This window comes from Olea europaea, unplaced genomic scaffold, assembly GCF_002742605.1.
Source record: "Olea europaea var. sylvestris unplaced genomic scaffold, O_europaea_v1 scaffold1314, whole genome shotgun sequence".
NCBI lineage: Eukaryota > Viridiplantae > Streptophyta > Magnoliopsida > Lamiales > Oleaceae > Olea > Olea europaea.
This window is the reverse complement of record NW_019230613.1, coordinates 278584-287718: the sequence shown is the minus strand read 5'-3', so window position 1 is coordinate 287718 and position 9135 is coordinate 278584. Positions and strand designations below refer to the sequence as shown.

Here is a 9135-nt window from a genome sequence, read left to right as displayed (position 1 = left end):
TTTTTTTTTTCATGTTGGAATCAAAGCGTTGGTCGCAAAAAATGCAAGAACGACAAATGGTTCATTTACGTAAGTTGTGGGCTCTAATTTTCGAAAATCACCTCTATCTTCCTATTACACATCGTCTTCCTCCGGTCCACCCACGACCAATCCATCCGAATAGGGGCAGACAAGTTAGAATAAACCTAACCCTCCTTGCACCAAATGGGTTGTGAATGATCTTTAAGAGGAGAAAGTGAAGATCCCTTATGGTGAATCCTTTGTGGATATAAATTACTATCCCCTATTGGCGTATACGAGCAAGAGGAAAGAAATGGAAGTCACATGTTGCAGGTGGCTTCCAGGACTGAACTTGATCTGGTAGGACGAAGAATCTGATGTCAGTTTGCACATAAAGCTATTTGCTGATACTTTGTATGACTGAAGGGTGTTCATGCTCCTCCATTCCAACAATTTCTGCTATTTTGTTCAATCCTACATACAAAACATGCACACAGTGACATTGATTTGTTTGCATTTTGTTTTTGCAGATATTAACCTCGGAAACTAGGAAATTTAGACCAACATGCTTGTTATTCCATCCAAATGTTGTCGACAGCAACAAGTGATTTTACCATTGTTTTGTATGTAATTGAGGTAAGAATCTCCCTGTGAATTTCTTCTCAGCCATGCTGCTCCCCCCAGCAATTCATCCTGTCAATTAACATTAAATAAGTATACAAATAAGCCCGTGCTTTGTTAGGAAGACTTATTTATACTCTTCAGTCATGTTCAATGATGCGTACCAAACAGGCAGTAAGTACGTAAAGTTTGAGAAGAATTCAGTAGTTTTTCAGGACATCCTTTCCAGCTGTACAACCTAATGATTACCTGATATCCATTAAAATCACAGTAGAATGGGTAGATACCCTTCTTGATATTTGAATTATCACTATAAGCCAATCGATAACCATCTGCAAAATCGAATACTCCAACGGAAATTCTCAAGAGTTTCTCGGCGTATCCAGGATGAGACGACCTAAATGCAACGGAAGACGCAGCCCGGGCAGCAGCCGTCTCACCGGTAACATCAGAGGCCATATTCCGAACCTCATTTGTGTCCACTGTTCTAGGAGCGTACATGTCTTCTGGTCTCTCCCAACAGTTATATTCTATAATTGGATCTCCAACCTGTAAAGTTCAATCACATGTACAAATAAAAGCAATTCTAGAATTTTAGTACAGTTTTCTTTAGCAGTTTGGGGAAATTCAAGTGATAGAAATATTTAGTCCTTAATTAACTCCCACATGCCAAATAGTCATGGCTTAGGGAAATAGTCGCACTTGCCAAATCAATCCATCTAAGGCTATGATGAAATTGGGCTTGGCCAGGTTTTTAATTTTGTTGCCAGATAAGTTCAATTGTGAGGCCTAAAACCCGAACCCAATTTAAACAGATGAAAATGCATTTGAGAAAAGCTGGCTTTAGTTGCATTTGAGTTGCCTCTTGAAATGTTAAGTTGCTAATTATTCTGGACCGCTAATCTTAATCTGAGATCATTGGTTGTCATTGAGAGTATTAATAATGAAACCTTAGTACAATTCTTTCGTTCTGTGTGTTGACCGTCTTCTAGAGATTTCTCTATGTGAGTCTTCTTCGTCTTCTCTTCATCTTTAGTCCCTGGTTGAAAGAATTTGTGATTTCTTGATGAGATTCAGAGTGATCTCGCTGTGAGAAGGGTGAGGGTTTGATAAAGGGTTGAGTTATCTTGGTCCATAGAAGTAACTTCAACTCGTTTGTTTTGGACAGTCAAGTTTTTCTGTAGCTTCTTTACTGAAATAGAAGGGTAAAATATACCAAGCTTGTGTTGGATGAGATTTTTGATGTTAATGAGAAGTTGTAATTTCTGTAGTTAGATCTAGAATCTTTTGTTCAAACCTTTTCAGTTTTTGTATAATAAGTATGTATGTAATCACTTGTCGAAGATAAAATATGAAATACATGTATCCACAAGCCCATAATTGTGCAACGCTGCAATGGTGTAAATAATTGTCGAAAATGGAGCTTCACGCACTCCTGGAGGTATTCAATTGGGACGTTTAAGGATTTAAAAAGTTTAGGTGTATTTAATTGAGACTTTTAAAGATTCTCTAAAAATTTAAATGTATTTTAGACTTTTAAAAAGTGGATATTCGATTGAAACTTTTTAGAAGTTTCCATGATTTATTCAAATTTAGAATGACTTTTAGAGAACTCTCCATTTATTAGACTTTTAAAGACTTTTTTGTGAAAAATATAAATATCAAATATCAAAAATAATAATTGTTAGGTAATTTGTTGTCAAACAACCTCCCCCGAGCTATGATGTAACCTCGATTTTATTATCAATCGGCATTGACCATATGATTGATTAGTACATCGACACAATTATCGAGACAACACAATCCACATTCGTATGAACCGTTCGAAGCAACCTATTGTTAATAGTGTTGCTCACGGTTCGCCTCATTTCCTTGGAAGGCTATATTATTAATTTGAAGCCCATTAATATTAAGTCGAGCCTTGTTTGGTCCACAAATTAACCCTAACCTAACTTACCTATTTTGGATATTTACTTTGCTTATATTCCCATCTCTCTCTCGGCCTCCATAGATGTGTGCCCAATTTCTCTCTTTGTGAAATTTACCTCTTGGTTTCTTCATCTCTTCTCCGTGACCTTTGTAGTTAATCCTTAGTGGGTATATCATTGGACTTCATTTTCCCAACCTATAGCAACTGAAAGTGGGGTGGTTCTTGGTGGTGGTATTGGAGTTGTCTCAACCTTGGTGGTGTCGATGAAATAGGTGAAACTGAGCCCGGTTTGAACTTGGTATTTGCTGGAAATTATCACTACAACTGGTATCAGAGCGAGAGTCGCCTTCTCCGGCCAGAAAACCACCAAAAACGACGGCGGTGTGCGTGTTCCTTATAGGGAACCGAACCTGCAATCTCATTTTCCGACCAAACCAATAACTTTTCCACGAAACCGATCCCAAACCCGAAACCAGCAAGCTGAGGCGTCCCTTCCAGTGCGGCGCGTGGCGGCGATTCCGGGCGAACTTCCTTCGGGCAGTTTGCTCATTTCAATACCCTGAACGAACTAACACTGTTTATTTTCCGTTTCAGGTTACACAGAAAAAGTTGGACAATTTTGCCCCTGGTGGATCGACGGTTGAAACTGCATATATCTACTGAATTACTTTAGGCCAAGATTGCGGCCCTAAAGCAATAGATTCGCATCTCTCTCAATTATACGGACTCAGACACGTCCGCTCTGGTAAATTGGCTTAACCCGTTAATTTTTCAACATTAGCGCGTCACCGTGTGGGGTGACAATAGGTTGGGGTTGTCATTGTTTGGCAACCATTGCTTGTGCTAGAATTACGGTTACGTGCTCTTGATTAATTTTTTAATTGAGTATTTGTTTTGGGTTAAAATCAGTTTTGTAATTCTTAGTGATCTAATTACTGTGGGACTAGTTATCTGCTAAACGTATTTTTTGCTGTATTGTTATTTCCGATGCTTACTTGTTCCGTTAGAAATATCGTAACCTTACCCGTTCGAACATTCCCTTGATCTAAGACCGCGAGTCTTACGAAACCATGGGAATCTAGAACGGTGTATACTGTTTGTGACCCTATGACTATTTTATGTGGTTTGATTGTGGTTTGTGCATTTTTTATTGTTGTGTAAAGATGACAACTCACTGTTTTGATTTGTGAATTTTTAATGGAAAGGGTGACTTTGCTATTTAGCAACAAAAAATGAAGGATATTTTAATCCAACAAAAGGTTTCAAAAGTTATTGAAAGCAATTTTTCAACTGACTTTTCACAAGAACAAAAAGAAGAAACCGATGAGCTTGCTTATACCTCAATTATTTTACACTTGTCTGACGTCGTTTTAAGAAAGGTGGATAAACTGAAAACCACTAAAGAACTTTGGAAGAAATTAGAAGACTTGTATTTGCTTAAATCTACACAAAATAAACTTTACCTACTTGAACGTTTTTTCAGTTTCAAAATGGATCCTTCAAAGGATCTTGATGACAATCTAGACGTGTTTAACAAATTGGTGTAAGATATAGTTAATTGTGATGAGACTGTGTCCGAAATTTATAAGGTTATAATTTTGCTCAATACAATTCCTGATTCCTATAAGGAAGTTAAGAACGCCATTAAGTATGGTAGAGACACGTTAACACCTGAAATTGTCATAGATTCCATTAGAAGTAAAGAAATGGAAATTAGGGCTGAAAATCATGATAAGAGGAATGGTGAGGTACATATGATGCGGAGTAGAACTCAATTTAGGCAAAATAGTCATGAGGAATATCAAACTAGTGGCGAGTCAAGTGGTAATGGATGGAAAAAGAAGAGCAAAGGTAGGTCTAGATCAAAATCTAGGACTAAGGCGAGAAAATGTTATGGTTGTGAAAACACATGACATTTTATAAAAGATTGTCATAAGGAGAAGGGTAAGCTAAAAGTTAAGGAGAGAGATATGTAAATGTGTTAGCATCTACTTCCGATGTAAATGGTGGTGAGGTCTATATGATTACAAGTCCAGTTGCATACACTGCTGAATTAAATCTAACTGCTAATTCCTGCATGCATGAGTGGATACTTGACTCTGGTGCATCTTTTCATGTGACGTCTGAAAAGAATTGGTCTTATAAGTTGCATGAATCTAATGTTGGGCATGTTGTACTGTGTGATAACTTTGCCTATACTATTGCTGAAATTGGTGACATAAACGTAAAATTTGACACAGATTTTGTGTATACATTAAAGGACGTTAGATATATTCCTAAGTTGTCTAGAAATCTGATTTCAGTAGGGAAACTTGAGAAGGATGACTTTACTGGTAATATTGGAAATGGTATGCTAAAAATGATCAAGGGTGCTTTAGTTTCCATTAAGGGAATTAAGAAAAACGATAGATATATTACTACTGGGGAAGTGGTTAGAGGTGTGAATTCCTCTATCTCTTCTACCAAGATTGATCACACACACACATGGCATAATAGACTTGCTCACGTAGGGGTCAAGGGACTTAAGCTACTTAATGAAAAGGGTGCTTTTGGTAATGACTGTGTGTCAGATTTGCCATTTTGTGATCATTGTGTGCTTGGTAAGCATCAGAAAACTTCTATCTCCACGAGTGTTAATAGAGCTAAAGGCATGCTCGAATATGTGCACTCTGATCTATGGGGTCCTGCTAGTAATCCCACATCGGGTGGAAATAGGTATTTCATGTCTATTATCGATAACTACACTAGGAAAGTGTGGATCTATCTTTCGAAGGATAAATCTGAGACCTTTAATAGTTTTAACAATTGGAAGAGACAAGTGGAAAACTAAACTGGCAAGAAAATCAAATTTTTAAAGACAGATAACAGCCTAGAATTCTGCAATAAAGAATTTGATAGTATGTGTAAAGAAAGCGGCATAACTAGACATAAGACCGTTCCTTACACCCCTCAACAAAATGGGGTAGTAGAAATGATGAATAGGACCATACTTGATAAAGTACGTTGTATGATGATTAGTTCTGGTATTCCCAAGTCATTTTGGGGTGAGGCTGTTATGACCGTTTGTTATTTGATTAATCTGACTCCTTCTGCTGCATTGAATGGTGACACTCCGCATGAGAGATGGTTGGGTAAACTGAGTGATTACTCGATACTTAGAACTTTTGGCTGTACGGCTTTTTCTCATCAAAGTGAGGGTAAGCTGGAACCTAGAGTTAGGAAGTATGTCTTTTTAGGATAATCCGAGGGTGTTAAGGGTTATAGGTTATGGGATAAAAACCAAAAAGGTGTTAAAATCATCATAAGTAGAGTCACGTTTAACGAAAATGAGATGTCGTGTATTAAAGAGGAAACTGAACCTGAGAGTGAAGCTGAATCAGGTGAAGAGAGAGACCAGTTTAAAGTGGAGTTAGGAAACCTCAGTCCACCTGCCCCTACTGCTTCAAATGAGGTGGAGACTCAAACTCAGGAACCCGAGGTGGAGAATAGTAACAAAATAGTGACAGAAGAGCACTATGAGGAAGAAATTTTTTTAGCTAACTATAACTAAGTTAGGGATAGAAAGAGGAGACAGACGAGAGAACCTAAAAGGTTCGGTTTTGAATCTGAATTAGATTTCACCCAGGCTAGTTATGAAGAACTAGCTGATAAAGAGCCAAAGACCTTTGAAGAGACAATAGGCAATTATCAACCAAATGAATGGCTTAAGGTAATGAAAGAAGAGATGAGTTCTCTAGAAAAGAATCATACTTAAGAGCTAGTACCTAGGCCTAAGAACAAATTAATTGTTGATTGCAAATGGGTTTTTAAGGTTAAGGAAGGAACTAGCAGCTCGAAACCCCTAAGGTTTAAAGCTAAGTTAATGGCTAAAGGCTATACACAGAAGGAGGCCGTTGATTATAATGAAATTTTCTCACCAGTTGTTAAATACACCACTATTAAGGTCATGCTCGCATTGGTTGCACATTTTGACTGGGAACTTGAATAACTTGACGTAAAAATTGCTTTCTTACATGGTGAGCTTGATGAACAAATTTTCATAAATCAACCAAAAGGTTTTAAGGATAAGTCAAAACCTGATTATGTGTGTTTTCTGAGAAGATCATTGTATGGGTTAAAACAATCTCCTAGACAGTGATACAAGAGGTTTGATTCCTTTGTACTCACTATAAGGTTCCAAAGAAGTAAATTTGATCACTGCCTATACTTTCAACACAATGAGACTGATGATAATTATCTGTTTTTGTTGCTATATGTAGACGACATGCTTTTGATTGGATCATCCTCTAAGTGGATAAATAACATAAGAGCAAAACTAAGGGGTGAATTTGACATGAAAGATCTAGGTAAGGTTAAGAGAATCTTAGGTATTGAAATCGAAAGAGATAGGTCAAATTCTGTTTTGTTTTTGCATCAATCTCCATACATATCCAAAGTATTGAAGAAATTTAATATGAGTGATTGCAAACCTGTCACGTTGCCTCTTGCTAATCATTTTGTTTTATCGAAGGAACAATCTCCTTGCAATAAGCGTGAAGTTGAATACATGAGTAGAGTGCCTTACTCTAATGTGATTGGTTCCATAATGTATTTGATGGTTTGCACTAGACCTGATTTAGGTTTTGCTGTTAGTACTCTCAGTAGATATATCGCTAATCCGGGCCCTGATCATTGGGAAACGCTAAAGTGGCTATTAAAGTACTTGAAGGGTACAAGTAACGTAAGTTTAAAGTTTAGTGTTAATAAAAAAAGCATAAAATTAAAGGGTTTTGTAGATGCAGACTACGCGGGAGATAGGGATGGTAGGAAATCTACTCCATCTTACGTGTTTACCTTATATAATTTATGTGTTAGTTGGAAATCACAGTTACAACATATTATTGCACTATCCACTACAGAATCAGAATATATTGCTACTACTGAAACTATTAAAGAAACTCTATGGCTTAGAGGTCTACTTCATGAACTATGTGTCTTGAATGATTATGTGGTAGTGTATTCTGATAGTCAGTCATCTATACATTTATGCAAGAACCCCATTTTTCACGAGCACACTAAACACTTTGATGTTAGACTTCACTTCATTAGAGATATAGTATCTCAAGAGGTGGTAAGATTTGAAAAAGTCCACACCCACTATAACCCCTCTGATATGGGGACGAAGGTACTACCACTGGCAAAGTTTAGAAATTGCAAGGAACTTCTAAACATTGGTACAGGTAAATGATTTCCAATTTTGTTGGTTTTCTATTAGAGGTGTCACTGATGGGAGACAATTTTCTTTTACAGGTCCTTTGACACCAAGGTGGAGGTTGTTAGGCAATTTCTTGTCAAACGATCTCCCCCGGGCTATGATGTAACTTCGATTTTATTATCAATCGATCTTGGCCATATGATTGATTAGTACATCGACACAATTATCGAGACAACACAATTCACATTCGTATGGACCGTTCGAAGTAACCTATTGTTAATAGTGTTGCTCACGATTCGCCCCATTTCCTTGGAAGGCTATATTATTAATTTGAAACCCATTAATATTGAGTCGAGCCTTGTTTGGTCCACAAATTAACCCTAACCTAACTTACCTATTTTGGATATTTACTTGGCTTATATTCCCGTCTCTCTCTCGGCCTCCATGGATGTGTGCCCAATTTCTCTCTTTGTGAGATTTACCTCTCGGTTTCTTCATCTCTTCTTCGTGACCTTTGTGGTTAATCCTTAGTGGGCATATCATTAGACTTCAGTTTCCCAACCTATAGCAACCAGAAGTGTGGTGGTTCTTGGTGGTGGTATTGGAGTTGTCTCAACCTTGGTGGTGTCGATGAAATAGGTGAAACTGAGCCCGGTTTGAACTTGGTGTTTGCTGGAAATTATCACTACAATAATAATAATAAAAAAACTCCCACATAGCGTGAAAACTCTAGAGCCCACCTCTTTCTTTCAGTCTAAGATTTTCTCCATCTCTTCCATTCAGGTAAAATTGTCAATAATTGTACATATAATACCACAAATGATATCGCTTTGTTTTCTTTATCTATCTCTTTATCCTGCACTAACCTCGGATTCCACAAGCACAATTTCTAGTAATATTGTTGTATTTCGATTTTTATTATGTCAACGGTGTAGTGTAGTTGATTTTCATTCAATGAGGGGGGAGATGTTTGTTCTTGTTTATTTAGATTCAAGAAAAGATTTTTATGTTTATAATTGAATTTCAAGGATGGCAATCTAATGATTATTGACTAAGGCGCAAAAGTGCTGCCTGTAAACTAATAATAATGATCTATATTGGTTAGTAATATCATTGTCCAGAAATAGTTTATTAATTCAAGTAAGTGAGAGGAGGGTTGATTTTGTTTGTTTGAATTCAAGAAAAGATTTTTATGGATCAGAAAGGTTCTATTTATTTTTTATATAATATTCGAGTTTCAAGGATGACAATCTTACGATTCTTGATTGAGCTTAAAATTATTGCATGTAGAGTAGTAATAATAGTTTATATTGGTTAGTAATTTCGTGCCTAAAAGTAGTTTTGTTTGGGAGTTAGTTTTGAATGGGAAAGATATAAATTTTTGATTAAA

The 9135-nt window shown here is 36.8% G+C and overlaps 1 pseudogene; it reads right to left on the bottom strand.

Moving 5' to 3' along the window:
- Positions 1-9: 9 nt before the first annotated feature.
- Positions 10-2727, bottom strand: LOC111374934 (annotated as a pseudogene).
- Positions 2728-9135: the final 6408 nt, after the last annotated feature.